Source organism: Theropithecus gelada, chromosome 8, assembly GCF_003255815.1.
Source record: "Theropithecus gelada isolate Dixy chromosome 8, Tgel_1.0, whole genome shotgun sequence".
Lineage (NCBI taxonomy): Eukaryota > Metazoa > Chordata > Mammalia > Primates > Cercopithecidae > Theropithecus > Theropithecus gelada.
Genome location: NC_037676.1, coordinates 119,137,928 through 119,165,648, shown reverse-complemented (window position 1 = coordinate 119,165,648; position 27,721 = coordinate 119,137,928). Strand labels below are relative to the sequence as shown.

The 27,721-nt window shown below is 39.8% G+C and overlaps 1 protein-coding gene across 1 annotated transcript in view; it reads right to left on the bottom strand.

Annotated features, from left to right (window-relative positions):
• Positions 1-27,721, bottom strand: part of SLC30A8 (solute carrier family 30 member 8) — a 254,270-nt gene extending 226,549 nt beyond the window's left edge. The window contains exons 1-2 of the mRNA XM_025393916.1: positions 27,634-27,721; positions 26,913-27,012 (exon numbers count right to left, since the gene is read on the bottom strand). The gene's annotated coding sequence lies outside the window, so the exon portion shown is untranslated. The remainder of the gene's footprint in view (positions 1-26,912; positions 27,013-27,633) is intronic.

Sequence of the window (27,721 nt, the reverse complement as noted above, 5' to 3'; positions counted from 1 at the left end):
TTAGAGGGTGAGGTGTAAATTTATAATTAGACATATTTCTTGGGAAGAAGCAAATAAAAATTTTTCAGCAAAGGTGTTACGTAACTGGTTCTTTTCCACTTGGTAGTGCTTTTATAGTATTTGAAACAAGCAGTTACAAGATTTGAGCTAGTTTTTCACTAGGTTCCTTTATTATAGGAAAAATTATCATTGTTCTAGTTTAAACATTTATTAGCATGTATATCTCAGTTTATAGGTATTTCTCCTAACCTACTAAATTTCAGAGATGCTATTCAAAGGAAATTAACACTAAATTTTCCAGCAGAATCTGTGATATAGAGAAAGGAAATAAGCCATACTCAATTCACATTATAGAACCTCCATCATTACGACAGTGAGGCATTTGCATTATTACAGTTGCAGTGCTATTTAGGAAATTGCCTATTTGATTATTCCTCAAAATAGAGTATTAAAATAGTAGAATGGTACAATACTCATTGTCTATGGAGACAAGCCTAGGGCAGAATGAAAAATTGATGTTCATTCCCAGAACCCAACATCTTTCTGAATTTGATTCTTTGAAAACACAGAGGAAAAGATTCTGAAAAAAAAAAAAAATGTTTCCTCTAAAAGCTGTGAGAAACGAAGTTAGTGGTTTATACCATAATGCTAGGCATGAATTCTTCCTACTTACATTTTCTGTCATTTCATCTCTAAAGACTGATGACTGTAAGACAGAGGAAGAAAAGTAGTAAAGAATCAATGTATGGACCAATCAAATTGTGTAGAAGTCACTTAAGGGAAGTAGGAAATATGTATACCATTTCCCTACCACAGCTACTTTAATTTAGTTCATGTGTTTTTTTTTTAATATACAGGGAATGCCTCTATAACGTACTTTCTGGAATACATGTGCAGGATGTGTAGGTTTGCTGCAAAGGTAAATGTATGCCATGGTAGTTTGCTGCACCTATCAACCCATCACCTAGGTATTCAGCTAAGCATGCATTAACTATTTTCTTTTTTTTCTTTTTTGTGAGACACAGTCTCACTTTTCTCCCAGGCTGAAATACAGTGGCATGATCCCAGATCACTGCAACTCCGCCTCCTGGGTCCAAGCTATTCCACTGCCTCAGCCTCCCAAGTACCTGGGATTACAGTGATGCACCACCACAACTGGCTAATTTTTGTGTTTTTAGTAGAGACAGGGTTTCACCATGTTGGCCAGGCTGGTCTCAAACTCCTGACCTCAGATGATCCACCTGCCTTGGCCTCCCAAAGTGTTAGGATTATCAGTGTGAGTCACCGCCCCGGGCCTTATTTTCTTAATATAATCAGTAATAAAAAACATAGCTAACATCTGAGGCTTACTATGTGTGCCAGTCTTTCTTGTAAGTGATTTTATATATTTGTGTGTGTAGGTATATATACAGTTATGAGCCACGTAATGATGTTTTGGTCAACAGACAGCATATATGATGGTGGTCCCATACAATTAAAATGAAGCTGAGCTCAAGGAGGCCTGCCTGCCTCTGTAGACTCCACCTCTGGGGACAGGGCATAGCTAAACAAAAAGCAGCAGAAACCTCTGCAGATGTAAAAGTCCCTGTCTAACAGCTTTGAAGAGAACAGTGGTTCTCTCAGCACAGAGGTTGAGATCTGAGAACAGGCTGCCTGCCTGTTCAAGTGGGTCCCTGACCCCTGAGTAGCCTAACTGGGAGACATCCCCCACTAGGTGCAGACCGACACATCACACCTCACACGGCTGGGTACACCCTGAGACGAAGCTTCCAGAGCAAGAATCAGACAGCAACACTCGCTATTCAACAATATTCTATCTTCTGCAACCTCCGTTGCTGATACCCAGATAAACAGGGTCTGGAGTTGACCTCAAGCAAATTCCAACAGACCTGCAGCAGAGGGTCCTGACTGTTAGAAGAAAAACTAACAAACAGAAAGGACACCCACCACACCAAAACCCCATCAGTATGTCACCATCATCAAAGACCAAAGGTAGATAAAACCACAAAGATGGGGAAAAAGCAGTGCAGAAAAGCTGGAAATTCAAAAAATCAGAGCGCATATCCCCCTCCAAAGGAACGCAGCTCATCGCCAGCAACAGAACAAAGCTGGACAGAGAATGACCTTGACGAGTTGAGAGAAGGCTTCAGTTGATCAAACTTCTCAGCGCTAAAGGAGGAACTATGTAACCAGCACAAAGAAACTAAAAACATTGAAAAAAGAATGGATGAATGGATAATTAGAATAACCAACACAGAGAAGACCTTAAAAGAGCTGATAGAGATGAAAACCATGACACGGAAATACGTGACAAATGCACAAGCTTCAGTAACTGTCTCAATCAACTGGAAGAAAGAGTTATCAGCGATTGAAGAACAAACGAATGAAATGAACCCAAGAAGAGAAGTGTAGAGAAAAAAGAGTAAAAAGAAAAGAACAAAGCCTCCAAGAAATATAGGATTATGTGAAAAGACCAAATCTACGTCTGATTGGTGTACCTGAAAGTGACAGGGAAAATGGAACCAAGTTGGAAAACACTCTGCAGGATATCATCCAGGAGCACTTCCCCAACCTAGTAAGGCAGGCATTCAAATTCAGGAAATACATTCAAATTCAGGAAATACAGAGAACGCCACAAAGATACTCTGAGAAGGGCAACTCCAAGACACATAATTGTCAGATTCACCAAAGTTGAAATGAAGGAAAAAATGTTAAGGGCAGCCAGAGAGAAAGGTCAGGTTACACACAAAGGGAAGCACATCAGACTAACAGTAAATCTCTCGGCAGAAACTCTCCAACCCAGAAGAGAGTGGGGGCCAATATTCAACATTCTTAAAGAAAAGAATTTTCAACCCAGAATTTTATATCCAGCCAAACTAAGTTTCATAAGTGAAGGAGAAACAAAATCCTTTACAGACAAGCAAATGCTTAAAGACTTTGTCACCACCAGGCCTGCCCTACAAGAGATCCTGAAGGAAGGACTAAACATGGAAAGGAACAACAGGTACCAGCCATTGCAAAAACATGTCAAAATGTAAAGTCCATTGATACTAGGAAGAAACCGCATCAACTAACAAGCAAAATAACCAACTAATATCACAATGACAGGATCAAGCTCACACATAACAATATTAACCTTAAATGTAAATGGACTAAATGGTCCAATTAAAAGACACAGACTGACAAATTGGATAAAGAGTCAAGACCCATCAGTTTGCTGTATTCAGGAGACCCATCTCACATGCAGACACACACATAGGCTCAAAATAAAGGGATGGAGGAAGATCTACCAAGCAAATGGAAAACAAAAATAGGAGCAGTTGCAATCCTAGTCTCTGATAAAACAGACTTTAAACCATCAAAGATCAAAAGAGACAGAAGTGGCCATTACATAATGGTAAAGGGATCAATTCATCAGGAAGAGCTAACTATCCTAAATATACAGGCACACAATACAGGAGCACCCAGATTCATAAAGCAAGTCCTTAGAGACTTACAAAGAGACTTAGACTCCCATACAATAACAATGGGAGACTTTAACATGCCACTGTCAACATTAGACAGATCAACGAGACAGAAAGTCAACCAGGACATCCGGGAATTGAACTCAACTCTGCACCAAGCGGACCTAATAGACATCTCTAGAACTCTGCACCCAAAATCAACAGAATATACATTCTCCTCAGCACCACATCACACTTATTCCAAAATTGACCACATAGCTGGAAGTAAAGCACTTGTCAGCCAATGTAAAAGAACAGAAATTATAACAAACTGTCTCTCAGACCACAGTGCAATCAAACTAAAACTCAGGACTAAGAAACTCAATCAAAATCGCTCAACTACATAGAAACTGAACAACCTGCTCCTGAATGACTACTGGGTACATAACGAAATGAAGGCAGAAATAAAGATGTTCTTTGAAACCAATGAGAACAAAGATACAACATACCAGAATCTCTGGGACACATTTAAAGCAGTGTGTAGAGGGAAATTTATAACACTAAATGCCCACAAGAGAAAGCTGGAAAGATCTAAAATTGACACCCTAGCATCACAATTAACAGAACTAGAGAAGCAAGAACAAACACATTCGAAAGCTAGCAGAAGGCAAGAAATAACTAAGATCAGAGCAGAACTGAAAGAGATAGAGATACAAAAAAAACCCTCCAAAAAAACCAATGAATCCAGGGGCTGGTTTTTTTGAAAAGATCAACAAAATTGATAGACCGCTAGCAAGACTAATAAAGGAGAGAAGAATCAAATAGACCCAATAAAAAAATGATAAAGGGGGTATCACCAATGACCCCACAGAAATACAAACTACCATCAGAAAATACTATAAATAGCTCTACACAAATAAACTAGAAAACCTAGAAGAAATGGATAATTTCCTGGACACTTACACTCTCCAAAGACTAAACCAGGAAGAAGTTGAATCCCAGAATAGACCAATAGCAGGCTCTGAAATTGAGGCAATAATTAATAGCCTGCCAACCAAAAAACATCCAGGACTAGACAGATTCACAGCCGAATTCTACCAGAGGTACAAGGAGGAGTTGGTACTATTCCTTCTGAAACTATTCCAATCAATAGAAAAAGAGGGAATCCTCCCTAACTCATTTTATGAGGCCAACATTATCCTGATACCAAAGCCTAACAAAGATACAACAAAAAAAGGGAATTTTAGATCAATATCCCTGATGAACATCGATGCAAAAATCCTCAATAAAATACTGGCAAACTGAATCCAGCAGCACATCAAAAAGTTTATCCACCATGATCAAGTGGGCTTCATCCCTGGGATGCAAGGCTGGTTCAACATACGCAAATCAATAAATGTAATCCAGCATATAAACAGAACCAAAGACAAAACCACATGATTATCTCAATAGATGCAGAAAAGCCCTTTGACAAAATTCAACAGCTCTTCATGCTAAAAACTCTCAATAAATTCGGTATTGATAGAACGTATCTCAAAATAAGAGCTATTTATGACAAACCCACAGCCAATATCATACTGAATGGGCAAAAACTGGAAGCATTCCCTTTGAAAACTGGCACAAGATACGGATGCCCTCTCTCACCACTCCTGTTCAACATAGTGTTGGAAGTTCTGGCTAGGGCAATCAGGCAAGAGAAAGAAATAAAGAATATTCAGTTAGAAAAAGAAGTAGTCAAAATTGTCCCTGTTTGCAGATGACATGATTGTATATTTAGAAAACCCCATCATCTCAGCCCAAAATCTCCTTAAGCTGATAAGCAACTTCAGCAAAGTCTCAGGATACAAAATTAATGTGCAAAAATCACAAGCATTCTTATACACCAGTAACAGACAAACAGAGAGCCAAATCATGAATGAACTCCCATTCACAATAGCTTCAAAGAGAATAAAATACCTAGGAATTCAACTTACAAGGGATGTAAAGGACCTTTTCAAGGAGAGCTACAAACCACTGCTCAGTGAAATAAAAGAGGTCACAAACAAATGGAAGAACATAACATGCTCATGGATAGGAAGAATCAATATTGTGAAAATGGCCATATTGCCCAAGGTTATTTACAGATTCAATGCCATCGCCAATAAGCTACCAATGACTTTCTTCAAAGAACTGGAAAAAAACTGCTTTAAAGTTCATATGGAACCAAAAAGACCCCGCATTGCCAAGACAATCCTAAGCCAAAAGAACAAAGCTGGAGACATCACACTACCTGACTTCAAACTATACTACAAGGCTACAGTAACCAAAACAGCATGGTACTGGTACCAACACAGAGATATAGACCAATGGAACAGAACAGAGCCCTCAGAAATAATACCACACATCTACAGCCATCTGATCTTCGACAAACCTGACAAAAACAAGAAATGGGGAAAGCACTCCCTATTTAATAAATGGTGCTGGGAAAATTGGCTAGCCATAAGTAGAAAGCTGTAACTGGATCCTTTCCTTACTCCTTATACAAAAATTAATTCAAGACGGATTAGAGACTTAAATGTTAGACCTAAAACCATAAAAACCCTAGAAGAAAACCTAGGTAATACCATTCAGGACATAGGCATGGGCAAGGACTTCATGTCTAAAACACCAAAAGCAACGGCAACAAAAGCCAAAATTGACAAATGGGATCTAATTAAACTAAAGAGCTTCTGCACAGCAAAAGAAACTACCATCAGAGTGAACAGGCAACCTACAGAAGGGGAGAACATTTTTGCAATCTACTCATCTGACAAAGGGCTAATATCCAGAACCTATAAAAAACTCAATGAAACTTACAAGAAAAAAACAACCCCATCAAAAAGTGTGCAAAGGATATGAACAGACACTTCTCAAAAGAAGACATTCATACAGCCAACAGACACATGAAAAAATGCTCATCATCACTGGCCATCAGAGAAATGCAAATCAAAACCACAATGAGATACCATGTCACAGCAGTTAGAATGGCAATCATTAAAAAATCAGGAAACAACAGGTGCTGGAGAGGATGTGGAGAAATAGGAACACCTTTGCACTGTTGGTGGGACTGTAACCTAGTTCAACCATTGTGGAAAACAGTGTGGCGATTCCTCAAGGATCTAGAACTAGAAATACCATCTGACCCAGCCATCCCATTACTGGATATATACCCAAAGGATTATAAGTCATGCTACTATAAAGACACATGCACACGTATGTTTACTGCTGCACTATTCACAACAGCAAAGACTTAGAATCAACCCAAATGTCCATCTGTGACAGACTGGATTAAGAAAATGTGGCACATATACACCATGAAATACTATGCAGCCATAAAAAAGGATGAGTTAGTGTCCTTTGTAGGGACATGGATGCAGCTGGAAACCATCATTCTCAGCAAACTATCCCATGAACAGAAAACCAAATACCGCATGCTGTCACTCATAGGTGGGAATTGAACAATGAGATCACTTGGACACAGGAAGGGGAACATCACACACCGGGTCCTATTGTGGGGAGTGGGGAAGGGGGAAGGATAGCATTAGAAGATATACCTAATGTAAATGACAAGTTAATGGGTGCAGCACACTAACATGGCACATGCATACATATGTAACAAACCTGCATGTTGTGCACATGTACCCTAGAACTTAAAGTATAATAAAAATAAATAAATAAAATAAAAATAAAAAAATAAAAAAATAAAGTGCATCATATTGTAGGCAGCAAAAAAAAAAAAAAAAATGAAGCTGAAAAACTCCCGATAGCTTACTGACATCATAGCCATTATAAAGTTATAGCTCATGTGTTTCTGGTGATGCTGGTGTAGACAAACCTACTGTGCTGCCAGTCGTATAAAAGTATAGCACATACAATTTTGTACAGTCCATAATTCTTGATAATGATAATAAAGGACTATGTTATTGGTTTATCTACTTACTATACCATACTTTTAATGTTACTTAAGTGTACTCCTTCTACTTGTTAAAAAAATGTGAAATGTAAAACAGCCCCAGGCAGGTCCTTCAGGACGTATTCCAGAAGACAGCATTGTTTTCATAGGCGATGACAGTTCCATGCGTGTTATTGCCCCTGAAGACCTTCCAGTGGGACAAGATGTGAGAGTGGAAGACAATGATATTGATGATCGTGACCCTAAGTTAATGTATGTGTTTGTGTCTTGGTTTTTAAACATATATCATTTAAAAGTTCTTAAAATTTTAAAAATTTAAAGATAGAAAAAAATTATAGAATAATATAAAGAAAATATTTTTGTACGTTGGAGCAATGTGTTTGTGTTTTAAGTGAAGCATTATTACAAAAGACTACGTGTAAAAAAATTAAAAATTTATAAAGTAAAAATGTTAAAGTAGGCTAAGGTTAATTTAGTATTAAAGAAAGAAAATTTTTTCTATATTTAGTGTAGCCTAAGCATACAGGGTTTAAAAAGTCTATGAGAGTATACAGTAATGACCTAGGCCTTCACGTTCACTCACCACTCACTCACTCACCAACGAAGAACAGCTTCCAGTCTTGCAAGCTGCATTCATGGTAACTGATATATAGGTATATTATGTTTTATCTTTTATGCCATACTTTTACTGTATTTTCTGTTTTAATATGTTTACATACACAAATACCACTGTATTACAATTACCTACAGGATTCAGTACAGTAACAGGCTGTACAGATTTGTAGCCTAGGAGCGATAGGCTATACCATATAGCCTAGGCATGTGGTAGGTATACCATCTAGATTTGTGTAAATACACTCTATGAGGTCTGCACAATGACAAAAACCAAACAGCACATTTCTCAGAACGTGTCCCTGTCATTACGCGATGCATGACTGTACATATAAATACATACACACTTACTTCATTTTTTAACCCTACGAGATGAAGTAGATCTGTTATTATCCCAGTTTTCCAGATGGACCAGGCACAGAAACATCAGATAACTTGCCCAAGTTTGTACAGTGGCACAATCTGGGCTCACTGCAACCTCCGCCTCCCAGGTTCGAGCGATTCACCTGCCTCAGCCTCCCGAATAGCTAGGATTATAGATGTGTGCCATCACGCCCGGCTAATTTTTATATTTTTAGTAGAGATGGGGTTTCACCATGTTGGCCGGGCTAGTCTTGAACTCCTGACCTCAGATGATCTGCCCGCCTCAGTCTCCCAAACTGCTTCCATTGAAGGCCTGAGTCACCATGCCAAGCCCTAAGTTCTTATAACAAGTAACACGGGAGGTGGGATACAAACCCAGGCTCAAAAGTCCATGCATCAAATGCAGTTTCTCTGATAATAGAAACAGCCATTGTGGGCCGGGTGCAGTGGCTCACGCCTGTAATCCCAACACTTTGGGATACCGAGGTGGACGGATCACGAGGTGAAGAGATGGAGACCATCCTGGCCAACACGGCGAAACCCCTCTCTACTAAAAACACAAAAATTAGCTGGACATGGCGGTGCATGCCTGTAGTCCCAGCTACTCGGGAGGCTGAGGCAGGAGAATCGTTTGAACCCAGGAGGCTGAAGTGGCAGTGAGCTGAGATGGCGACATTGTACTCCAGCCTGGCGACAGAACGAGACTCCGTCTCAAAAAAATAAAGAAATTTAAAAAAAGAAATAGTCATTGTGGCAGAAGGTAGTTCCCAACTATTCACTCCTCTTTCCTGTAAGAGAATAGAATATATATATTCATTGTCATGAGAGCTGCAGTGCCTTTGGTGACATTTCTATACTTCCTTTCCCTGCTAATGGCAGGCTTGGTCATGTGACTTACTTTAGCCAATGGAATGTCAATCTTCCAAGTTCCTGCAGAAGTTTGAAGACGCATCATTGTTTCCTCGAATTCTCAATCTCTCTCTCTCTGCCATGAATAAAACAGCCCCCATGTAGATGCTGCTCCACCTAACTCAAAGCTATTGACGTGTAACAGGAGCAAAAATAAATCTTTTTGTTCTAATCTAATAAAATCTGGGGATTATATGTTGCTGCAGGACAGCTGATTAGTGCAGTTACCATCTCCTGGGGCCAAGTGAGTTGAAACAAATTATCAAATTTTGCCAAGTACAATACTTTGTTCTTCCTAATCCACAAAGGTAACTTGTATAAATCTGAGTACGTCAAGAATCTTCACGTTTATCAGGAAAATATCATTATCTGCAGGTAATCTCAGATAAAGGAACTGGGCCAAGATCACAGAATTAGTATTGCAAAGCCAGCCCAACCCTGATCTGTCTGTGCAGCGCGAAGTCACAGGTCTTTTTTATGATACTGCATTGCATCATCTTCCAAGAAGCAGAGAAAACCGGGACAATTCATATTGCCTACAAAGACTTTGTGACATTACAGCTTGAAACAATCTCCAACCTTCAACCAACCTGAGCTGGAAGTACCCCTAAATTGCTGGGTGTGTCACAGTATTTGTTTCAAGTATTAATCTAAAAAACCATATCATATTGTTTAGAAAGAATTACCACTTCTAACAGTGGCTGATTATGCTCTCCAAACTTACACACCACCATAAGAAAACTACTGTATATTTTATCAATATTTGATTTTTATTTAGGGACTTGGTTCATTCAGGTACACACTTATTACCCCCTGTGAATTCTGAAAGACACAGCATTACATGTTGAAGACTGGAAAATCCAGTTCGACTTCATGGTTCAGAGCTATGGAGGTAAAATACAGCATAATCAGTATAGAAATTAGGCAGCATCACACTCTTGTCAACTACCAATGCCCTGAACAATCTTCAGGGCAGCGTGGAAAAAAATACATTATTGGACAATTTTCATCAGATAGACACTAGCTCAAGTTAAATTTATTCCACAGGCAATATGGAAAAGATATTTGTTGTTTAATTTTTTTTTTTTTTACTCTTTTATTATTTTCTCTCTTCCTTTCCTCTACTTTTAATGTAATCTAAATTGGCTTTTGTGGGTTTTGTTTGCGTTTTTAAAATTAGGCTACCATTTAAGACAGAGAAATCTTGAAAATGTATTCATTCTACATTGCTAAAAGTCCATTCCTCTACCCTGGGGAATTTTTGAGTCATGATATTATCTTGGTCCTTTATAGAATGCATACCCTTAAATTTCTTTTTTGACAATGACAAGTTATAGCTGTTTACTACTTTTCAAGGTTTAAAAGCAGCAGCTAAAAAGTCAGAGATGTTCAAGAAATGAGAATAGATGACTGCAAATTGTTCTGAATCTCCCTTTGGTGAAAGAATCAGAGACTGATTTTGATTCAAATCCTTGGCCATTATATTTAGATGCATGTTTAGAAAATGGAAAATTAGCAATAAAGTGTTTTCTGAGATTCAATTCCATTGCCTTCATGCCACTGATGGGCTTTGTTTTCGTTTTATACCTGAGTAACAACATCCTCCCCTCCTCTGTTATTTCCCTGGTAATTTTCTTCTATTGTTGGGAAAATATTTCTTCAAGAATCTGATGTCAGCTAGGAGAACTGAGATTCTCATTACTCTTTTCTAAAATAGCTTTTCTGTAGTCAAATTCATTAGAATCTCTATCCCCTTATAATTCATCGGTCCTGGAGAATCTAAGCTGTGATAATGTGAGAGGCTGCTTGTAATTGTGAAAGAGAAGAAAACATTCCATAAAGTGACCTAAAGGTATTACAGACTTGGAGGATTTTTTTAAGGCAAAACATGTTTATAGGATTGTGGCTTCATTCCCTGCTTCTGTCTCACAGGAATGGGTGAACTTGGGAATGCCAGAAACTCCAATTCTCAGTTAAAGGACCTGAAAAAAGCAGACACAACTGAAAACGGGGTAGCAAGATATCTACGGGTCGCATATGCCAAGTAACTAGCCATTGAAGTTGAGCAAGCCAGAGCCCACTCTGATCCACTATGTTCTCAACTATAACAAAAAGGTGTTGAAAGCGCAGATCTCTCAAGTCTCTTCCATCTCCTGCACTTGCCATCTTTATACCATGCTTCAGCAGCACTCTTAAGTTTCCTTTGTCTTGGTTAAGAATTAAATGTAATCCCAGAACTTTGGGAGGCCGAGACGGGTGGATTGCCTGAGGTCAGGAGCTCAAGACCAGCCTGGCTAACGTGGTAAAACCCTGTCTCTACTAAAAATGCAAAAGTTAGACAGGCATGGTGGTGTGCACCTATAATCCCAGCTACTTGGGAGGCTGAGGCAGGAGAATTGCTAGAACCCAGGAGGCAGAGGTTGCAATGAGCTGAGATCGCGCCACTGCACCCCAGCCTGGGTGACAGAGCAAGACTCCATCTCCAAAAAATAAAAATAAAAAATAAAAAATTAATTAATTGATTAAAAATATTGTTAGGGAAGAACCTCTAGCAAGAAGATTTTAGAGTAGCAAAAAAACGGGTTAATGTCAAGAATTATTCAGGGATTTTTCTGCCCAGCTTCACGTAAAGAAAGAACAAATTGTTATTTAAGCCAAAATTGACTTAAGCCAGTCAATTTTTGTCATTTCACTTCTAGGGGTCAGGAGGGGAAAGAGAATGCTCCATAAACTAAACTAATTCAGAAGATGCTGGAGCGTGGAGCCAGACTGAAGAGGCGATGGGAAGCCCCTCAAAATCCTGCAAAGACATGGAATTCACACCACACAGGATATTGAGGGTTCCAGTCAAATTCATCTGAGTCTCCAAGAACAGAACAACTCAGTAGACACCTAGCTGGAGGGCTTCTGCGCCTGCTGTGTGAGCTCATTTTGGCACCTTGATCCATTAGGCAAGTCATGGATTGATTCAAACCTAGGAAATGGGTTATTATCAGAAAGCCTCCCATCCAGGATGCAGGTGCTGTATAAATACTTTGCTAGGCTGATGAGCTCCCCTAAAAGCGCCATGTGCACCAGATATGTAATAGGAGCTGGCTGCCCCCCTTAATTAGAGTTTTAAAACACAGTCTAGAGCCACAAAATAGTTCAAATTTGTTTTTCACTGGGTATCTCTCAGGAACCATTGTGGAAGTCTGTTAAACATGGCAAACATCATCTGTTCAGCCATGCTTTTGCTTCTGCTTTAAATTAACAGCAATCTTGGGTTTTAGTTGATTACAATGTTCTGAATAGAGATAAATTAATTAATCAAATCCAACAACCAACATCAGCGTGCCCATACTTCAAAAAGATACTCTTTTTTAATGCCTGCAATATCTCATTAGGAAAAACAGGTCAAATCAAGACAAACTAATTCAGCTCAATTTGTCTCTTTTCAGCTTCAGGTCTTGTAAGATTGTAAAAGCCCACAACTATCCAGATTGAATTTTATGTAAATTTATTGAACTATCAAACTCCTTGTGAACTGCACTGGAATGAATGCCTGAGTACATAATACCTTTAATTTATATAAAGGCTGCTTTTGCAAGGCCTTTAACAGTTTCACAAAGGTTATTAATCCTCAGAATAATCTTTTGAAGTTGGTAGGGAGAATAAATTACCAAGGTGCACAGTAACCTTGAAGGAAATACTTTCTCATTAAAGGTAAGTTCAGTAAAATGGTACAGCTGCTGTGCAAAGCAATTTGGTAGTGCCTTAATAAGCTAAATATAATATTACTGTGTGACCTGTTAATTTCACTCCTGGATATACGCGCTCCAAAGCAATGAAAACAGGTGTTCAAATGAAAACTCGCATACAGTTGCTCATAGCAGCACTATTCACAATAGCCAAAAAGTAGAAACAATCCAGAAGCCCATCAACTGATGAATGAACAAACAAAATGTTGGATATCCATACAATAGAGTATTATTCAGCCATAAAAGAAAAGACACACTAGTGCAATATGGATGAAACTTAAAAATACCATGCTAAGTGGAAAGCCAGATACCAAAATTGTACTGTTCCATTTATATAAAAAATTCAGAATTGACAAATCCATAAAGTATATTAGCAGTTGTCAGAATCTGGGGAGGAAGAGATGAGGTATGATTGTTTAATGGATACAGCGTTTCATTTGGAGGTCATGAAAATGTTCTGGATCTAGGTAGTCACGGTGGTTGCATCACAGTATAAAGTGCTGAATGTCACTAATGGTCAATTATATGTTACGTGTATTCTACCACAGCTTTTTAAAAATTTTCAAGTTAGTTCAATTCTCATGTTTCTGGAAGGGTTTAACTATAGTCCTGCCCAAAACCTAAGAGGGCTATTGACAGCCACAGGGTTACCACAGGCTTTGAGTTCTGGAGAAATAAAGAAAGCCCAATTTAAGTAATTTCCACAATTCTATGATGTGAGATTTTTCCTTCAAGCCTGAAGATTTCCTACATTCTTAAAGTCTTTCCTGACCTCTTCCACTCTCAGGCCAACTGAGCTGCCTGTTTCTCTCTCTTTAATATCACCAAACCACCAGGTTACATCATAACTGTTTGTTGACTTGTCCCCTTGCCCACCAGACTCCAGGTTCCTTGAGGCCTGCAACTTTTCCTTGTACTCTGCCTTGTACCCGGCTTTGGCACATGGGAAGGGTTCCAAAAATTACTCTATCTTGTATGTTAAAATGATAACCATACACTGCTCCCGAATTATTAACCTATTAATTCATGAAGTAATCCTTCTAATAAAGGGTCAAAAAACTGAAACCAGGGCTTTGCAGGGCAGTGTCAGACATGAAAAGCAAGCACCTTTAGACATGACTCTGGTTATACAATATTACCTTGTGAATAAATGTGTTGAGAGCTACATGCAATTTTTGTGACTTCTATTGTTTGCTCTTTAATTTCTAATTCTGTGAAAATGAGTCAACTAGTGACTAAACTGAACAAACTCAAACTATTCCCAGGCTTCTGATGTTCATAAAATGCTGTGACCTTAATGCCATGACTAGAGTGAGCATCAGTAAGAATAGTTTTGGGATGGATTGAGAAGAATAAAAGCTACGATGGGATAATGTGTTGACATTAATATAAAAGGAGAAGGTTAAAATGGAGACAGGGAAAGGGGAGGACTTACGAGCATTAACATAATCATTTTTTGTATGCAGGTGGCATGGCTTTTCTTGGCATAACTTAGGATTAGCCTACACAGAAAATTGGTGCTTATTTTTAGTTACTGCTCTATCAGGTCTATTGTTCAACTGTCCTAAAGCCAAAAGTCATTGCTGGCAGCCAGCACTGAACCTAATTGCCTTACAGTTAATGAGCCAATAAAATGAGTTAACTTATCTAGTTTCTAGCCACGTACATGGCAAACAATTTGTCTTCAATGGAACACCAGAAACAGATTAGATTATCGTTTCTGTTGTTGCTATTAGCTGCTAGAAAGCTTAGAGCTCAATATTCAACTTATGGTTTGCAAGTAGTCAAGACTTGATATTTCAAGTACTGACTGTTGTGATTTGAACGTGTTCCCCAGAAATTCAAGTGTTAGAAACTTAATCCCTAATGCAACAGTGTTGGGATGTGGGGCCTAGTAGAAGGTGTTTAGGTCATGAGGGCTTTGACCTCATGCATGGATTAATGCCATTCTAAAAAAGGCTCATACAGGAGTTTAAGGCTACAGTGAGCTATGATTGTACCACTACACTCTAATCTAAGCGACACAAAAAAAGGGTTCATGGAAGCAGGTTCTCTCTCTCTTACCCTTCTGCCTTTTACCAAGTCAGGACATAGCATTCTTCCCCTCCGGAGTATGCAGCAAGGCCCTCCCCAGAGGCCAGTGCCTTGACCTTGGACTTCCCAGCCTCCAGAAAAATGGGAAGTAAATTTCTGTTCTTTATAAATTACCCATTCTGTGGTATTCTGTTATAGCAGCACAAACAGAATGAGACCCTAACTGTGTTCCAGTGTCAACTATTCTACTGTTTTATTTCTCTTTGTCCAACCTTCTCATCCAAGTCTTTTATTCTGTTTTTACACTGCATATATATTTGAAGGTTGCCATAAATCTTTTTAAAACAGGGCACTCTATTAATATAGATATATTAATATCTTTAATAAATTAGCAAATTAATAAACAAATAGTTTTATTTCATTTTCCTTCTTCCCTTTTTTCTTCCTTCCTCTCTATCTCCCTTCCTTCTTTCCTTCCTTCCTTCCGCACTAATAACATTACAGAGATCTTAAGAATACTCATTGCTTAACATAGGAGAGCCATAAAGAGCAGAGGTATAAAAGCAAGTCACAATAGCGTGCAGACATTAGGGCCTTTCACATTCTTTAAGATGAAAATTAAAGAGGAGATTTTCCTAACATTACAGTCTTGTTAAAGATGTCAAGACCTGCATTTCCCACAATTTCTCAGATGTAATTGCTTCAATTATTCTAGTTACTCTAGATTCTGCCCCTTCTACCCTACACAGGTAGAAAGAAATTAGGAACACACACATACACATACATATTTCAAATGTGTTTAGTCAATTAGCTGAATGAATTTGTAAAGTTGTTCTCAAAATAATTGGATGTATAAATAAATTCTACTATTTCTACCTCTTACTGTGATGTTGTATGTGGAGACAAGTCTATGGACTGGGGTGATGAGATCATGTCTCTAATTACAAATACTTGCAATATTTCCCTTTGTAAAGGCAATGAGAGTAATGAAAGATGACAAGTTACATGCTTTTTCAACTTCTTCACACAGTGTCCCAGAAAATTTTCTTTTCTTAGATTAAAAATGTCATGATTAACATCAATTTAAGCAAACAAGATCTTTTGAACTTTGTATCTTCTGTTAATATTAATAAAGAGCATCCTTTCAAAAACAGTGAAGGTCAAATGTCATCCTGTATTCTATCAAATGAGGTATCATTCTAGGATATATTACTTCATTGATCCTTACAAACTAACAGCTCCTAAAATATGATGAGATAGACAGCTTCAGCTAGGGCTATATACATTCTCCCCCCTGAAACAAACAATATAAACACAGACAAAATATATGAAATAAAAGTTTTGAACACATTAGGCAACAAAGGTCAGTGATCTCTGAAAGAGAAAACAAACATGAGGATCCCTACAAGTGACCCAGGTGACTGCCTTGAGAAGTTCGAGGCTTCCATGCAGGGAGTAGCCTGACAAGCTCTCTGAGTTGAAGAGATAAGAGTTGAGAGCATGATGACCAATGCAGCTAAAGACTGCAGGACAGCATACCAGAAAGGTGAGGAAAGAGACTCAAGATCTTCAGGGGATACCCCCTGATAATTCACCAGAATGTTTATAAATACATGCATATAAGAACATTGCCCATGTGCACAGAAAGAATGATCTGAAAGGGATAAAGGCAACCAAGAGTTCATACAGGCTGGGAATAGTGCCTGTCTCCAATAGCCATAGTGGAAATTTTTATAATTCATAAGACCTTGGACAGAGTACTCAGAAGGATCTTGCCTCCATAGCTGGGAATAGTTAACAGTAGACTAAATGCTGCTCTGGTTCCATCTAACAACTATGAAAAGCAGAAACAAAGTATCAAATGGTTTCTAAGCAATGTAACTGCATCCCAGAAAAAAAATTGCAAGAATATTTCTAGGAACACAAAAATATCTGGCACACAAGAATGTGAAATTTATAATGTCTGGCATCCAATCAAAGATTCTAGGCATAGAAAGAAGCAGGAAAATGTGACTCATCATGAGAAGAAAACTCAATCAATTGAAGCCAATCTAGAACTAACATTGATACTAAAATTGACAGATAAACACTTTAAAAGTTACTATAAAATTATATGTTTTAAAAGACAAGCGGAAACATGGAAGATATGGAAAACTTCTAGACGTGAAAACTATAATGTGGGAGATCAAAAGTATAATGGATGGGATCACTAGCAGATTAAATACTGCAGAAAAATAATCAGTGGGCTTGAAGATATGGCAATAGAAGCTATCTGAAACAGAGAGAAAGCGAATTTTTTAAAAATGAAAACAGCATCAAGGATTCTCCAAGGAAAGGAGGTAGAAAGAAAAAAAATACTTAAAGTGATGATAAAATGTTTACAAATTTAATGAAAACTATAAACCCTGAGACCCTCAAAAATTATCAATACCCAAGCACAATAAACACAAAGAAAGGCACATCAAAGTACATCATAATCTAATTGCTTAAGACCAGTAATACAAAGAAAAATCTTAAATGCAGCCAACACACTACCTACAGAAGAAGAAAGATAAAAAAGTAGAACTCTCACTGGAAATGATGCAAGCAAGAAGACAGTGGAGAAACATCTTTAAAGCACTGGAAGAAAAAATTGTCAGCCCCAAGTTTATGCCTAATAAAACTACATTTCAAAAACAAAAATGAATTATAAACTTTTTCAGACATAAGAAAGAAGAGTTCATTATCAGCTTACCTGCACTACAAAAAAAACAAATGTTAAAGGAAATCATTCAGGCATAAGAAAAATACCAGATGGAAACACGGGTCTATACTAAACAATAGAGAGCACTAGAAAAGGCCATAACCACTACATTCCTAGAATGTAACCTCTTTCAACGTTGACTGACTCCCTGCCTAAGTGGGGCCTATGTGCAGAATAAGAAGAGTGGTCCAGCCCTGACTTGGCATGATGACTTAAGACCTGCTTGGGAGAGTACAATGTGTTCAACATCAGTTGAAGAAAATAAGTGATATTGATAACAAGGGCACATTAGAATCATGAAATAGAAGCCTTAAAAACACTCAAACGAGATAGGCACAGTCAAATCTGGATGATTCCCTGACACGAGGCATAGATCCTGTGGGTAAGACAGGTGACAGTGGTGGAAGGACACGAGGCATAGATCCTGTGGGTAAGACAGGTGACAGTGGTGGAAGGACACAGGGCTGCCCTCAGGTGCTGTTCACCATGGTAAGAAAAAGACCATGAAGGGAAAGAGCTGGTGCATGGCTACTGAGTTTTGGTAGCCCAGTGCCCTACTTCCTGTTTTCTGATGGGAATAAATTATCACCTAAAATCAGCATATGAGCACCAGTCCAGTTGGCCAATATCATACAATCCCACAGCAGAAATACCCCACCATTCAGCAATGAATGATCCCCTCACTGTCCTAGGGCCAGAGTCTCAAGACAGTCCCCTAGTTTTGAGTCTCACGAGTTCCTCAGGGCACATGTTGACCCACTGCATGGGGAAGGCGCTGCTTGCCTGAGTTTAAGAATGATGCTGTCTAGACAGGGCATGGTGGCTCGCGCCTGTAATCCCAGTACTTTGGGAGACCAAGGTGGATCACTTGAAAGAGGTCAGGAGCTCGAGACCAGTCTGGCCAACAAGGTGAAACCCTGTCTCTACTAACCGTACAAAAAATTAACCAGCCATGGTGGCGGGTACCTGTAATCCCAGCTACTCAATAGGCTGAGACAGGAAAATCACTTGAACCCAAGAGGCGGAAGTTGCAGTGAGTCAAGATGGCACCCCAGGACTCCAGCCTGGGCTACAGAATGAGACTTCATCTCAAAAAAAAGAAAAAGAAAAAAAAATGGTGCTGTTAGCCCTTTAACTATGCGAAAGAAATTATCATCTTAGCCCTGTGTTTTCTCACCTACAAAACAGTTATCTCAGTTTAACTATCCCCATGAGTTGAAGGATGACTTTATAAGTAAATATTTAAAAATGCCACTTGCTTATGTGTAAGACTCTCTGTACGCTGATAAGGTCTTTCTTAATTATATTGTACATTCTATCATCTGTAGTGTTTGTATATCTGTTTTGCACTTGTATCATGAGTAGTCAAACTACTTGAGTCAAAATTTGTGGGCGAAAAATTACCTAGGTGCTGAGGCAAGAGACTGAAGGCACAAACTGTTTCAGTAAAATAAAGAAAATAGTTAGAATAAGAATAGTCATAATACAAATTAGATATAAAGATGATCATGGACAATTATCAATCATTATTATAAACTTATTAATCATTAGCTTTTTTAATATTACTGTTTTTTGCATTACTAATACAACCTAGGAATAACCGGCGGGTATAGGGTCAGGGGCTGAAGGTACATTGTGAGAAGTGACCTAGAAGGTAACAGGTGAGCCCTGTCATGCCCGCATAAGGGCCACTTGAGGGCTCCTTGGTCAAGTGGTAATGCCAGTGTCTAGAAAGACACCCATTACTTAGCAGACCGCCAAAGGGAGTCTCCTTTCCTTGGAGGAGTCAGGGAACACTCTGCTCCACCAGCTTCCTGTGGAAGGCTGGATATTACCCAGGCCTGCCGGAGGCCTAAACCCCTTCCTGTGGTGCTGTGCTTCAATGGTCATGCTCCTTGTCCACTTTCACGTTCCTCCCGTACTCCTGGTTCCTCTTTGAAGTTCATAGTAGAGAGTGGTAAAAAGAAATAGAGAAAGTCTTAAAGTCTTTGATCTATATTATTAAGTGCATAGAAGAAAACGCTGAGGTATGCTGCCTTCTCTCTCTGCTTCCGCTACCTAAAAGGGAAGGGCCCCGTCCTATGATCACGTGACTTGTTTCACCCTATCAATCACTTAGAAGATTCACCCTCCTTACTCTGCCCCTCTTGTCTTGTATGCAATAAATATCAGTACGCCCAGCCGTTCAGGGCCACTACCGTTCTCCGCATCTTGGTAGTAGTGGTCCCCCCGGCCCAGCTGCTTTCTCTTTATCTTGTGTCTTTATTTATTACACTCTCTCGTTTCCACACACAGGGAGAACACCCGCTAAGCCCCACAGGAGTGGACCCTACAAAAATTATTTCACGTGTCACTTATTAAATGAAAATGTAATCACATAGCCAATCATAGTCATTTTTGCTATGCTTTAAAGCCTATGAATAAGATGTTGACCACTTTGTAATTGGTACCAGTCATTTGTAATTCTGAGAGAAAGATACAGATTGATTATATTTTAACATTTTTACTTCGGTGCCCTGATGAATTTGATTCTGAAACATTTCAGGATTAATTAAGTTTCAAAATAGAACTCAACTTTATTTAAGTTGGCATTTCATTGATTTAAAACATGAAGTCCACTTTCTGTAATTCTCCATGGGACTATATAAGAGAGACTATCACATTGATTTTTTATGGCATCCCTTAGTAGATATGAATTTCTACTATATAGACACACACTGTTTTTTAGCATGCTTTTTAAATCCAAAGAACTGTGTTTTCGTTGTAAGCATCATTTTTATTAAAAGATAAGAATCACCAGAAAGTGAAAATTTTACTATAGTATGGATGACCCGTCTAAGTTTCTGGCCCTGAAATTTTCATTTTTGATGACTGCCATCTCCACCACACTTCAGTTGCATCCTGGAATTTGTCATGGCCTAGAACTGCTTCAGCTATGAACTCACAAACTCAATCATCTTACTCTCTCACCTTAACCTCTTATTTTGACTCTTACTCAATTTCTCTTACTATAGCTATTTTTCAGCCTGTCCCTTGAACCCCTTTGCTGCCTGCCTCCAGTCACCCACCTTAAGTCTTTAATCTTTACTCAAAGCACACTTTATTTCATCTTTGCATCCCTTCTGTTGAAATATTTTCAGTTTTATTGCCACCTTGTCCATATTCCGCTTATACATGACAGAATATGAATCCTGCTTTATCTATTCACTTTTCACAGTTAAGCCTGGGCTGCCTTACATTTATTGCCAACATAATTTCATGATCACCAACCTCAACTAAGTTCTGAATAGTACTTATAATCTGAGTTTTTGTATTACACTCTCATTTTCCATTTTTTCCTGTTTTAGTTTCCTTGGGCTTCCATAACAAATTGCCACAAACTGGATGGCTCACAGTTCTGGAGGCCTGAAGTCCAAAATCAAGGAGTCAGCAGGGTTAGTCCTCTGAGCACTCTGAGGGAGAATCCGTCTGTCCCACAATTCTCCTCTAGTTTCTTATGGTGCCAACAAATCTCAGTTTTGTTTTTTTTTTTTTTGAAACAGAGTCTCACTCTATCACCTAGGCTGAAGTGCAGTGGCATGATCTCAGCTCACTGCAACTTTTGCCTCCCAGGTTCAAGCGATTCCTGTGCTTCAGCCTACCAAGTAACTGCGACTACAGGCGTGCACCATCACACCTGTGTAATTTTTGTTTAGTAGAGACAAGGTTTCTCCCTGTTGGTCAGACTGGTCTCGAACTCCTGGCCCCAAGTGATCTACCCGCCTCAGCCTCCTAAAGTGCTGGGATTACAGGTGTGAGCCACCGCACCCGACCAAACCTCAGCATTCCCTGGCTTGTAGATGCAGCATTCCAGTCTCTTCTTGTCTTCACATGATGTTCTCTCTATATATCTTTTTGTGTCTTTGTATGGCCATCTTCCCACTGTTTGCATCTGTGTCATTGTTTCTCTCTTCTCAAAAGGACACTAGTCATCAGATTTAGGACCCACCCTAGCCCAAAATGACCTCATCTTAATTGCATCTGCAAATACCCTATTTCCAGATAAGGTCTCATTCTGAAGTTCTAGGTGGACATGTATTTTGGAAGGATACCATTCAACCCAATACACTAGCTATTTCAAATTGTTCCCACATTCCTCAGATCTCTGATCCCATTTCTTCCTCACCGTAGGCACATAACCTTGAATCCCTGAATTTTACTACTGCACAGAGACAGTGGAAGCCATCAAGAATTCTCTCTTTTCATCAACTGATACATTTACCTGGCCCCTCTACCATGCCCACTTATAACAGTGTATGTGGTGTTCCTCTTCCGATCTTCAGCTTCATACCTGTACTTTGTAGACCCTTCCCTCTCACTTTCTCAAGGCCCTCACTCTATCACTGACTTCTGACGCTGACTTATATCATTGATCTCTACTTTTATTTGGCTATCCATTAACATTTAAGCATACTCAAATATCTCATCTTACAAAAAAATAACTAAAAAGAAATTTGACATCACATTTTTGTCTACCGAGCTATCTCTCCTCCTTTACTCTTAAAAACCAAACTATTTGAAAGAACGTTCTATATTCACTGTTTCCATTTTTGCATCTCCTGCTTACTCCTTAACCCATTATTACTCAGATTCTACACCTACCAGTCCACATAAATTGTTCTTTCCAAGGTCATCAATGGCCTTTATGTCACTAAATTTAAAAGATATTTTTAGTCTATCATACTTGACCACTAAACAAGCCCTCGTTAGTTTTCTTTGACACCATTCTCTCTCTCTCTCTCTCTAATGGCTTTTCAAACGTCATTGTAGGGTCCTCTTTTTCTGCCCAGCCATCAGATGTTGACATTTATGAGGATTCTATCCAATTCCTTTTTCTCTTCTCTTGGTTTTAATTTATTCCACTGCCATGGGTTTCAAATGCCATTTAATACTGCCTACTCAATGTCTCTACTTAAATGTATCAAAGACACCTCAAACTCAATAGTCCAAAACTGAATTCTCATGTCTCCCATTCCAAAATCTCATCTTCTTCTGGTGCCCTCCACTGTCATAAATAAGATCACCATCTACTCGTCTTCCCATGCTAAAAACGAAGGCATTATCTTAACTATCTTCTCTCCGACTTCTCCATCACTCCCACATTCAATTACTTACCAGAAATTATTGATTCTTCTCCTAATTATTTCTTAGTTAGGCCTACTCTCTTCATCCTCACTACCACCACCCTACTCCAGTCTGTTATTATCTGACCTATTTTTACTGGCCCTAAACCTAATCCAACTCCCCTCAGATTCATTTTCTCTACACTGCTGCCAGACAGATGCTTATTCAAAGCAAATATGAGAATCCTCTACTGAAATCTCATGGATGAATTCCAGTCTTAGCATTGAGTACAGATCTTCTGGAACTCTATTCCAGAAAGAAACAGGAATTCAAATTTCTTATCTTTGATTGAATTAGAAATAAATAGAACTTGAAATGGGGGAAAACAGAAAACAAGAGATGACGAGAAAAAGTTGATAAGAAAAAATGCTACAAAACCCAGCAGAGCAGGGGAAGTCCGACATGAGTGCCTGCAAAAAAAGAATTTCATGAGAAGCAAGCAGCCCACATAGAACCCTAGAAAGCTTCAAGTGCCAGGTAATACAGGAAGTAGAGATGAGATGGTAGTAGAAGTGTTTTCACAGAGTTGTGGAATGATACAAGATTTGGTCAGAGATTCAAAGAAAGCTAAGCAAAACAAGCAATGTAATTATCGACATCAGAAGAAATGAAAATTTACACAAGAAAAAAATATAATCACAGTCCACTACTTGACTTGGCCTGGAACAACAATTAAAATTACAAATAGAAATGTAAGAAAAATACAAAAAAAGTCATATTAGAAAGAATAAAGGGATTAGCAAGAGAAAGAATAAGAAATACAAAATTCTCCTTTGTCAAATGGAATCAACCTCGATGCCCATCAATGATGAATTAGATTGAAAACAAATGTGGTACATATTCACCGTGAAATACTACGTAGCCATAAAAAAGAACAAAATGATGTCCTTGCAGAAACATAGATGCAGCTGGAGGCTGTTATCCTAAGCAAATTGACACAGGAACACAGAACCAAATACCACATGTTCTCACTTATAAGTGGGAGCTAAACATTAGGTACTCATGGACACAAAAATAGCAAAATAGACATGGGGGTCTACTAATGGGGAAAGGCGGGGAGGCAAGCATTGAAAAACTACTGGGCACTATGCTCAGTATCTGGATGCTGAGATTAACCGTGCCTCTAACCTCAGCATCACACAATATACCCAGGTAGAAACAATCTGCACCTGTACCCCCTCAATCTAAAATAAAGTTGACATTATAATTAAATAAATTTCTCCTTTGTCATACTAGGAAGACATAATGTCTAAAATCCATAAATCAAAGATGCTTACTCGCATTATCTACAAGGTAAAAGAATGATAAGCAGCCAGGCCCGGTGGCTCATGCCTGTCATCCTAGCACGTTGGGAGGCAGAGTCGGGCATGTCACTTAATGTCAGGAGTTCAAAACCAGCCTGGCCAACATGGTGAAACCCCATCTCTACTTAAAAAACAAAAAAGCCAGATGAGATGGTGGGCCTTTGTAATCCCAGCTACTCGGGAGACTGAGGCAGGAGAATCGCTTGAACCCGGGAAGCGGAGGCTACAGTGAGCGGAGATCATGCCACTGCACTCCAGTCTGGGTGACAGAGGAAGACTCTAAGGAAAAAAAAAATTGGCAGTGGCTTCCTTTGGGGTGCGGGGGCATGCCATCAACGGACTGATAATTCTTGTGTAAGATTTTTAGATTTAATTATTTGTATATTATATGCAAGTATTGCTATAATAAAAGCTAAATTTTAAAATATTTTTCAGTGGTTTACCCAGGCTCTTACGATACAGTCTGAACCCCAAAATATGGCTTGTGAGGCCTGTGGTAAAACGTTCACCACTTCAACCACACTTTACACCTTCATTCTTTCTTGTAAGTGCCAAGTATATTGAGCTTTCTTTACCCTCTAAAACAAATGATGACTTTGCTCACCTCTAGTGTGTCCGGAATTGGCAGATTCATTGATCTCGCTGACTGCAAGAATACAAACGCGGACCCTGACAGTGAGTGTTACAGTTCTTAAAGATGGTGTGTCCGGAGTTTGTTCCTTCAAACGTTCAGAGGTGTCCAGTTTCTTCCTTCTGGTGGGTTTGTGACCTTGCTGACTTAAGCAGTGAAGCTGCACACTTTCCCGGTGAGTGTTACAGCTCACAAACTCACCGCGAACCCATACAGTGAACAGCCACAAGATTCATTGTACAAACAAGGTGAAAACCCACCCGATAAAGCTTGCCAGTGCTCGCTTTGGCAGCCTGCTTTTATTCCCTTATCTGACCCCATCCACATCCTGCTGATTGGTCTATTTTACAGACAGCTGATTGGTCCGTTTTGCAGAGAGTTGATTGGTCTATTTTACAGACAGCTGATTGGTCCATTTTACAGAGCGCTGATTGGTCCGTTTTACAGAGTGCTGATTGGTCTGTTTTGACAGAGTGCTGATTGGTGCATCTACAATCCTTCAGCTAGACACAGAGTGCTAGACAGTAAAGTTCTCCTAGGCCCCCACTAGATTAGCTAGATACAGAGCACTGATTGGTGCATTTACAAACCGTGAGCTAGACACAGAGTGCTGACTGGTGCATTTACAATCCTCTAACTAGACATAAAAGTTCTCCAAATACCCACCCGACTTAGGAGCGCAGCTGGCTTTGCTTAGTGGACCCCGCGCCAGGGTCGCCAGCGGAGCCGCCCGCCAGTGCCGCGCAGTGTCTGCACTTCTCAGCCGTTTGGCGGTCGACTGGACCGGGCGCCAAGAAGCAGGGGGTGGTCTCCCTCGGGGAGGCTCGGGCCGCCTGGGAGCCCACCGCGGGAGGTGGGTTGGGGGAGGCCTCGGGCATGGCTGGCTGCAGGTCCCGAGCCCTGCCCCGCGGGGAGGAAGCTGAGACCCGGCGAGAATTCGAGCGCAGCGCCAGCGGGCCGGCAGTGCTGGAGGACCTGGCGCACCCTTTGCAGCTGCTGGCCCGGGTCGGGTGCTAAGCCCCTCACCGCCCGGGGCCGGCGCAGCGGCTCCAAGTGCGGGGACTCGCCCAGCCCGCGCCCACCTGGAAATCACGCTGGCCCGCGAGCGGCGCGCACAGCCCCGGTTCCTGCCGCCGCCTCTCTTTCCACACCTCCCCTCAAGTAGAGGGAGCCCGTTCCGGCCTTGGCCAGCTCAGAGAGGGGCTCCCACAATGCAGCGGCGGGCTGAAGAGCTCTTCAAGCACGGCCAGAGTGGGCGCTGAGGCCGAGGAGGCGACGAAAGCGAGGGCTGCTAGCACGTTGTCACCTCTCACTAGGACCTTCTATGAGATGTTGTTTCTGTCTAGGATTGCTATCTGCTGCTCCTCCCAACCGTCTCTTGGCTATGCTCCAAAACGCCGCCTCTCTTGTTTCACATCCAAGGTAAGTTTGCTTCCTATTTACTCCCTTGACACTCAACTTTGCTCTGTGATAGCATCTATCACATGTATGGTAATATCTTATTGAACTATCTGTTCCCCACCCTGCCATCTAGACTGCAAGCAACATGAGAGCCCAAATCCCATCTTTCATGTTTATTGTCCTATGCTCAGAATCCAGAAAGAGATGCTGATTTTAAAACTGAGCTCAACGCATACCTAGAACAACGCCTGGCACCCAGTAGACGCAACAAAAAAGTTGAATGAATGACAGAAAGAGAGAGCAAATTTGCACTTAGATTCATGCTGTTCAATAAAGTTAACCCAAGGCAAAATTGTAAAAATACAAGGAATTTAACTTAAGTACTTTTTTTTCTTTTTAAACAAGCTTCCCTTGTTTAATTGCTTACTAACACTCTAAATAAAGCTCAACCTTTTTGTATCACCACCAAGGTTAATTCACACTAATGAGTTGGTAACAACATTGTTTCAAATTAAAACCATTAGCAGGAGATGACCATGCTTAATCCAAAGCATCTTAAAGATGATTATGGGTTAAATGCCTTACTCTGCAAGTTTCTACGTGTGAGAAAATGAAGCCCAGAAACATCAACGACTCACCAGATATCACAAAGCAAATTCAGCTCAAAACTGGGTCTTCAGATTCCCAACACTGCATTCCCTCCAGAAGTAACGTCGCTTACTTGGAGAGAGAGACATCCTGGGAAGACAGGAGGAGGGTGATAATTTCTAAAGTTAGGCAAGCTTTCTTGATGCTCCTTAAATTTCAATAGCCTCAACCCACACCTACTTCAGCGGGTTACTGTAAGATTAACGAGTTATCAGCTATGATAGCACCTGGTAAATTATAAACTGGAAAGCACTTGGTAAACTGTAAAGTACTTGGTAAACGGTAACCATAAAGCCCAGTACAAATATTGGTGGATTTCAGAGAACATTGCCCTCTGACCCTGGCAATCCCACCGTAAAATCTTGAGCTATTTCTTTGCATGACAAGTCCCAGATTGAATCCTGTAGAAGTGTAGAGCAACTAGTATCCTCAGTACCAATTTGGAAGCAATATTTATAGAAATTCAATTCAGGCTGTTTTCTGACGGTTTGCTAAACTTCCCTGGTATAAAAATTTAAGAGTTGATAAACAGTTTACTATTCTGCTGCCAGTTCAGTCCTGAGACGCTTTTTTCATCCCCACTGCTTCCAGTTGCCAAAAAAGGAAATGTCTTCTCTGACAGAATCAGATAGGTAGCGGGTTTTATAGGCATTAGAGTATCTTTAATGAGGGTGAGCATGGGGAAATGTTTTCAATAATTAGAACATTTACCGCAGGATTCTGGAGTCTCCCCGGGGTTCAGGAGAGGATTCTTCTCCAACAAGTCTTCCTTCAGTATGCATTAACTGATATTCTGTTG